At 43.4% G+C, this 8,376-nt stretch overlaps 1 pseudogene; it reads left to right on the top strand.

Moving 5' to 3' along the window:
* The first annotated feature begins 6,447 nt into the window (after positions 1 to 6,447).
* On the top strand, positions 6,448 to 8,007 carry LOC114551560 (general transcription factor II-I repeat domain-containing protein 2B-like; annotated as a pseudogene).
* The last annotated feature ends 369 nt before the right edge of the window (positions 8,008 to 8,376 follow it).

The following is an 8,376-nucleotide window of genomic DNA, read 5'->3' on the forward strand; positions in this document are numbered from 1 at the left end:
ACTGAAGGATCCTCTCTGGAGACTGGACACTCTCAGGTACAAACACTAATGAACAAAAAGGAGATACTTTACATTTTAAAGGAGAACATCTCCAGGAATTAAAATGATAACTCCCTTTTGTTAATAATTGATGTAGTTTAGACAGATATCTATATATTAAAGGCACTGTCCATATCCTTTTCCCCCCTCTTTCCCGGGATCAAATCAGCTTCAACTCAACAGAACAGGACAGTTTTAGCCTAGCTTAGCACAAATGTAAATGGACTGTTTTTATATAGCGCTTTTCTAGTCTCAACGACTACTCAAAGCGCTTTTACATAGTACAGGAACCATTCACCATTCACACACTGTGTCCAAGGATGCCATACAAGGTGCCACCTGCTCATCAGATAAACACTCACACACATTTACACTCCAATGCACAGCATCGGGGGCAACTTGGGTTTCAGTGTCTTGCCCAAGGACACTTCAACATGGGACTGCAGGTCCAGGGATCGAGTGTGTGGATGAAGCATTAATCTACTCTTTTGGCAGACTAGTTAGCTTGTTTTTTAAAATGTCAGTTGCCGGTGCTGCATGGCTCATGTGATCAATCAGAGACCTACACTGACGTCTAGACTAATTATTGTACAAAGTTCCTCTTGTGCTGGGAGAGTACCGACTCTAAGTTCAAAAACTATCCTGGTTGCTGCGGTTCAACCACAATATATGTGTGTGTGATGTAATGTTGATGTTTATCTACAGAGAAAGGTCCACTGTTGCACCAAATGCTTGCTCTTGGGGGAATGTTATATTTTTATAATTAAAGGCCTATATATTTATTTCTAAAATAAATAAATATATATTTATCAATTTCATTATATATGCTGTATACGCTGCAAGTTTGTTTACATTTTTAGATTAAAGTTAATGAAAGAAAGGTGGATGTACTTTTTCTTCACATGATGAGCAGCTTTTGGTAAGTTTAATGGATTTTTCAGCATTTTAGTGAAATGATTTTATAGCTATTACTGCTTGCTTTAGTTGTAAATGATTTGAGCAGTGTCAGTGGCCACTGTGCCTTTGTGTGTGTGTGTGGTGATGTGTGTGTTAAGCCCCCGCTGCTTGACTGGAATTTGTGGGGAGGCCTGTTGATCGCTGATTGTGTTATTTGTGTTTTTGATTGCTTTGTGGTCACTGTATGAGTAAATATGATCAGTTGTTGTGGGTTTGTTTTGGTTTCTTTGGTAATTCCATTCATTTTGACTATATGTAATGCAGCATCCTGTCATACTGCGCGAAAGTGATGCTTCAGTTAGTGTGTGTTCATGTCTCTGCAGTAGTGTATTAGGTGTCTCTAGGTGTTGAGCCTTGTGTTAAATCACGTTATTCCACATGGTAATGTCCTAGTGTCATGGTAAGGTCATTCAAAGGGGATTTAATTGCTGTAGGATAGCACTTGTCAAGTTATGTATGGTTCACACTTCAGCTCTTTGCCCAAACTTGAAAAAGGCCTCTTCAAGGACTGAAGGACGCAAGGGATAACTCAGATTTCTTCTGACTTCTCTTTCATTTAATTCCAGTTTAGTTTGTTTTAGATGGATTATAATTTGTAGGTACCAGCAGCAGAGGGATTATTAATAGCAGTAGAAGATTGTAGTAGCATTAGTAGTAGAAGATTATAGTTAGTAAGCAGCAGCAGTAGTAGTAGTAGTAGTAGTAGTAGTAGTAGTAGTAGCTGTAGCAGCAGTGGTAGTAGTAGTAGTAGAAGTAGTAGATTGTAGCTAGTAGTATTAATAGTAGAATATTGTAGTAGCAGTAGTAGTAGAGTATTGTAGTTAGTCTTAGTAGTAGTAGTAGAAGATTGTAGCTGTTAGCTGTTGTGTTAGCAGAGTTAGCTGTAGCTGTTGTTAGCAGAGTTAGCTCGTCTTTCTCTTCACTTGTCTTGCCGTATTAAATCTTCTGATTTTCTTTCCAAAATTCTTCTTCTCACAGGTTTTTTTTTTAGAGAACTTAGGTTTAAAACTATTATTGTGTGTATATAACTATATACAACTATATATATATATATATATATATATATATATATATATATATATATTTCTGTGTGAGCTTCATTAAAACAACAAACTCTCACTGTCCCTCTCCCTCCCTCTCTCTCTGTCTCTCTTTCTCTCTCTCTCTTCTCTTATGATTGGACACTTTGAAGGAAATTAAACTGAACTACATATTTAAATAGATTGACAGCCCAAATATGAATATAAAATGAGTAAATTCCAACCGTGCATTTGATCAGAATGAAGCTGTGTGAGAGTGATGTAATGCCAACCCCCCCTCCTCCTTTCAGGGTGGAGCCTGCTGGAGTCAGATGGTTGACACCAGGTCTGAGGAAGTGTAAGTCTGTTTTTAATTTCATTCATCAAACTGTGACATCACTCATTCAACTCTCTGATCCATCCATCCATCCATCCAAGTCCGCTTATCCGTGTCGGGTTAATAACTGCAGCTCCAGCAGGGGACCCCAAACTTCCCTTTCCAGCAACATTAACCTGTGATAACCAACACTCTGATGTCAATCAAAGTGCTGATTGGTTAAAACTCAAACTGTTGTGACATTCCAACTGGACACAAACACAGTGAACAGAAACCTCAAACTGTCTGACAACAACAGGAAGGTGACAGTAGTGAAGGAGGATCAGTCATATCCTGATCATCCAGAGAGGTTTGACTCCCGTCCTCAGCTGCTGTGTAGAGATGGTCTGACTGGTCGCTGTTACTGGGAGGTAGAGACGAGAGGAAATGTTTATATATCAGTGAGTTACAGAGGAATCAGGAGGAGAGGAGACAGTGTTGACTGTGAGTTTGGAGGTAATGATCAGTCCTGGAGTCTGGACTACTCTGATGGTGGTTACTCTGTCCGGCACAATAACAGCAGAACATACCTCTCCTCCTCCTCTATCTCTGGTAGAGTAGCAGTGTATGTGGACTGTCTTGCTGGCTCTCTGTCCTTCTACACAGTCTCCTCTGACTCACTGATCCTCCTCCACACCTTCAACACCACATTCACTCAGCCTCTCTATCCTGGGTTTGGGTTCAGGTTCTGGTCTCTTGGTGCCTCAATGTCTCTGAGTTGTGTGTAGGACGGAGAGTCTCCTCCTGTTTCTCAATGCTGATCAGTTGAGTCTGTACAGGATCACACTAACAGAAATATTTCAGGTTATTGTTATGAACTAATGAATGAACTTTGTATAAAATAATCCAGAATGATTGAACAGATTCCTGGTGAACATTGTAAACTTCTTTAAAATGGAAGCTGTGATCATCAAACTGTAGAAATGTCGTTGACTTGTGTCATGTTTAGTTTTGGGTTCTGTCTCTTTTCACAATAAAAGCATCAAGTTACTGTGATGTGTTTGTGGTCTTTCTGTTTAACTTTAAACGAGTACTCTCTACTTGTTTGCTGTTCAGGATCTTTTTCTAATTATTTTATTGTTGATTTCAATAACATCCAAACCATAGACTGTATATATGAATATAATAGTAATATTTACAGTCTATGATCCTAACACTTTCTTATTGAGATGCTGCGGATGTATAAAGGTTAATCAGCACAACTACAGGGAGGGTGCAGTTGCATTATGGGAAATGTAGTTTGGTGAAACTTGAATATCTGGATTAATAAAAAAAATCTACAACTTCTTATATATTAAATATGTCAAATTAGGAATATTTAAAACAATACAGGTATACATTTTTTAGATGTCTACATACTTTATTTCTTCGTTTATAAATGTATTTGTGTAGTTTTTTATTAGTCATATACTACATATATAAAGTAAATATATTGTATTGACATAATGCTATAAACAAGGATTCTGGTTAAAAACATTAGCACATATAAATAAAAAATATAAAAACCTAATTAATATAAAATGATGAAATAATGTTTAAAGTACATAAAAATAAATAAAATAAACAGGTTCACATGAACTGTGTACACAAATACCGTCTCAATGACGTCATCACATAAAGCCAGAATCCGTTAGGCCAGCTGACGTTGCTAATGTTGTCATGTAGCTGTTGTGCTGCTGGGTCTTTGGATGATAGCAGCTTCTGCTCAGACTGGGGGGTTAAAAATATGTATTTTTTATATATCGTTTTACCGTGCAGACAGAAGATTCTCTCTCTCACAAGAGTCTTTGGCTGGAGTCAGAGTTCAGTCAAGAGACAAAGAAAAGAAACAGGAGTTAATGCTTTCATGTTGACACAGTGTGTGTGTGTGTGTGTCTGTGTGTGTCTGTGTCTGTGTGCCTGTGTGTGTGTGTGTGTCTGTGTGTGTGTCTGTGTCTGTGTGTGTGTGTGTGTGTGTGTGTGTGTGTGTGTGTGTGTGTGTGTCTGTGTGTGTGTGTGTGTGTGTGTGTGTGTGTTTCTGTGTGAGTGTTTGTGTGTGTCTCTGTGTGTGTCTGTGTGTATGTGTCTGTTTGTGTGTGTGTGTCTGTGTCTGTGTTTGTGTGTGTGTGTCTGTGTGTGAGTGTGTGTGTGTTTGTGTGTCTGTGTGTGTGTGTGTGTGTCTGGAGGGAGGTGGGAGGAGGAGGAGGGAGGAAGGAGGAGGATGGAGGGAGGTGGGAGGAGGGGGGGGAGAGGAGGAGGATGGAGGAGAGAGGATGGAGGAGGGAGGAGGAGAGAGGAGGAGGGAGGATGGAGGATGGAGGAGAGAGGAGGGAGGAAGAAAGAAGAAGGAGGAGGAGGGGGTGGGAGGAGGGAGGTTGGAGGAGGAAGGAGGAGGGAGAAAGACTGAGGGAGGAAGGAGGATGGAGGAGGGATTAGGGAGGATGGAGGAGGGAGGACAATAGAGGAGGGAGGAGAGAGAAGGAGGAGAGAGGAGGGAGGAGAGAGGAGGAGGAAGGAGGAGGGAGGAGGGAGGAGAGAGGAAGGAGGAAGGAGGAGAGAGGAGGGAGGAGAGAGGAGGGAGGAGGGGAGGAGGAAGGAGGAGGGAGGAAGGAGGAAGGAGGAAGGAGGAGGAGGAGGAGAGAGGAGGATGGAGGGAGGAGGAGAGAGGAGGGAGAAAGGAGGAAGGAGGAGAGAGGAGGGAGGAGAGAGGAGGGAGGGGGAGGAGGGAGGAAGGAGGAGAGAGGAGGATGGAGGAAGGATGAGAGAGGAGGGAGGAGAGAGGAGAGAGGAGGGAGGAAGGAGGAGAGAGGAGGATGGAGGAAGGATGAGAGAGGAGGGAGGAGAGAGGAGGATGGAGGAGGGAGGAAGGACGAGAGAGGAGGGAGGAGAGAGGAAGGAGGAGAGAGGAGGATGGAAGAAGGAGGAGAGAGGAGGGAGGAGGAGAGGAGAGAGGAGGATGGAGGAGGGAGGAAGGAGGAGAGAGGAAGGAGGAGGATGGAGGGAGGTGGGAGGATGGAGGAGAGAGGAGGGAGGAAGGAGGAGAGAGGAGGGAGGAAGGAGGAGAGAGGAGGGAGGAAGGAGAAGAGAGGAGGGCCTTCCTGTCATTGTGTTTCCCAACAACAGCTCTTGACAGCAGTAACACAGGGATGTCCGAGCTTGTGCCGTGCCCCTGAAGGCAGCGTACTCTCTAAAGTTTAATAATAAACGGTAATAAATCTTAACCGTCAGACCGCTGCGTGTGACGGAGGACCCATGTTGCCTAGTTACCGTATAAACGCCCGTTATTAACACCGACACACACACCATAACTACCGGAGCATTTAAAGCTTCGTCCTCCCCCGACCCGAAGTCCTCCGTCCCCCCGGAGAGCAGCTACCCATCCCGGGGGGCTTCAGTAGGAAACAGCGGGGCTTCCCCGCGGCCTGAGACCCTCCTAGCCCCGGAGTTAACTTTCAACTGCCGGTTTCTACAGATAAACAACAATATTGCTATAGAAACAGCTCTTATTCGTTAGATTAGGTCTTCATGTTTTAACCAAAGTCCAGTGTTTATAAATTATATTACACTTATTGATATTTACTGGGTGTTTTAGATGTAGTAGCAGCTGTGGCCCTCCCACCCGTAAAGTGTTCTGCAGCCAAACTCAACTTAAAATCCATCAGATTTTAAAGTTACATTGTTCATTGGATAACATGCACGGGACAAAAAACCATTATGAAACTGGTTCAAAGTTAAATCACACACACTCTTCAAATCGGCCTAATAATAAACCACCAAGCAGCCCGGGTTTTAAATAAACGTCCATTTGTGTGAATGGCTGACCGCCGACCGCAGAGTAACGGATGAGTTAGCGGAGGAAGAGGATGTGGGGAAAGTGTCAACGCTGATATAACAGATAAAGTTTAACAAACACAAGAGATGCCGAATTAGAAAACAGAACCAGTTTGTTCGAATAAAATGTGTGTCTGTGTGTGTGTATAGTGTAGTGTGTAGTATATAGTGTGTATTACCTGTAGATGTGTGTGTGTAGTGTGTGTGTAGTGTGCCCCAATCGTTAACTAACCCTCTCCCCAAAAAATGGCTAAACGAAAGGTGGACTTTGAAAACAGGGGTTTTCAAGACAGGTGGGAGGCCCAGTATATGTTCGCGGATGTAAAGGGCAAAGCTGTGTGTCTCCTGTGCGGAGACAGTGTGTCTGTAATGAAAGAATACAACATAAGAAGACACTATGAAACAAAGCACCACGACAAATCCAAGCATCTGGACACGACACAAAGGCTACAGAAGGTAGAAGAGTTAAAAAGAAGTCTGGTGTCACAGCAGGCTATGTTCACTAAAGCCAAATCACAAAGCGAGGCTGCTGTTAAGGCCAGTTTTATTGTAGCAGCAGAGGTTGCAAAATCAGCCCGGCCCTTTACCGAGGGGGAATTTGTCAAAAACTGCATGATTAAAGTTTTGCGACGCCGTGTGCCCAGAAAAAAGGCAAGCATTTTTAAATGTGAGCCTGAGTCGAAACACTGTTGCTGACCGTGTGCGTCACCTTGCTGCCAATCTCCAACAACAGATGTGAGAAAGGGAAACGATTTCATCGCATACTTGCTGTGGATGAGAGCACCGACACTTCTCATACTGCCCAGCTGTCAATTTTCATCCGTGGAGTGGACTCAAGCCTGTGCGTAACAGAAGAGTTTTTGGGATTACACTCAATGCACAACTACGGGGAAAGATATCTTTGAAGAGGTGTCCAGATGTGTAGATAAAATGGGGTTGCCGTGGGATAAACTTGTGGGACTGACAACAGATGGAGCGCCTGCGATGTGCGGTCAGAGAAAAGGGGAGGATCCGAGAAAAGATGCAGGAGGAAAAGGTCACAGGTGAGCTGACGGCTTATCACTGCATCATACACCAGGAATCCTTGTGTGGCAAAGCCTTGAAAATGGAACATGTGATGAGCATCATAACACGAGCGGTTAACTTTATCAGAGCCAAAGGTTTAAAGTCTTTTCTGGCGGAGTTAAGTTCAGAATATGGTGACTTGCCCTATCACACAGAGGGGCGAGGGCTAAGCCAAGGAAAGGTGCTGGAAAGATTTTTGAGTTGCGTGAGGAGATCTGTGAGTTCATGGAAAGCAAAGGGAAAGACACAACAGAGCTCCGAAATAAAAAGTTTCTGTGTGACATCACAAGCCACCTGAATGTGCTCAACCTGCAGCTTCAGGGGCGGGGCCGTGTCATCAGGGCTTTTAAAACCAAGCTGCGCCTGTGGGAGACGCAGATGCTGCAGGAAAACTTGAGCCATTTTCCGCTCTGCCAAACAATGAAAGAGCAGGTCGCTGCCGCCGTTTGCCCAACTGCACAGTTTGCTGAAAAACTCGGCATACTTGGTGCTGACTTCACACGGCGATTTGCCGATTTTGAAGCCCGAAAAAGCAGGTTTGAACTGCTCAGTAATCCATTTACAGCTGACGTGGAAAGCGCACCATCAAACCTCCAAATGGAGCTGATTGAGCTCCGATGTAGTGACACACTGAAGGCAGAACATGAGTCTGTCGGCGCTGCAGAGTTTCCACGTTTCATCCCTGACGTAGCCGGAGAACCACACACTGAACAGGTCGGATTTAAGGGAGCTTTTGCGTAGTTGAGGGTCCCAGATGAAGGTGTCTGACACATGGATGTTTCCCATAAACATAAATATATTCTGATCTGATTACAGCAAAGACAACGTCGGCAGGATTGACGGCAAAATAGGCTCCAGAATATTTCCTTCTGGATTGACAGGTGACATATTAGAAAATCAATTAATTTTTTATTTTTATTACATTAATATCAAAACCTCGAGACTTTTAAACAATCAACATGTCATTTATTAAATGTATTTGTGTCTAAATGACATATAAACATCTTTTCATATTCTATTTTGTCTGGAAAGACTTCCAACACGCTGGCGTGTGGCGTGAGAAATAGGCGTCGGTCCTATTTCTAGCGGCTCGAGCCGCGCCTGAGACGT

This window comes from Perca flavescens, unplaced genomic scaffold, assembly GCF_004354835.1.
Source record: "Perca flavescens isolate YP-PL-M2 unplaced genomic scaffold, PFLA_1.0 EPR50_1.1_unplaced_scaf_18, whole genome shotgun sequence".
NCBI classification, from domain to species: domain Eukaryota; kingdom Metazoa; phylum Chordata; class Actinopteri; order Perciformes; family Percidae; genus Perca; species Perca flavescens.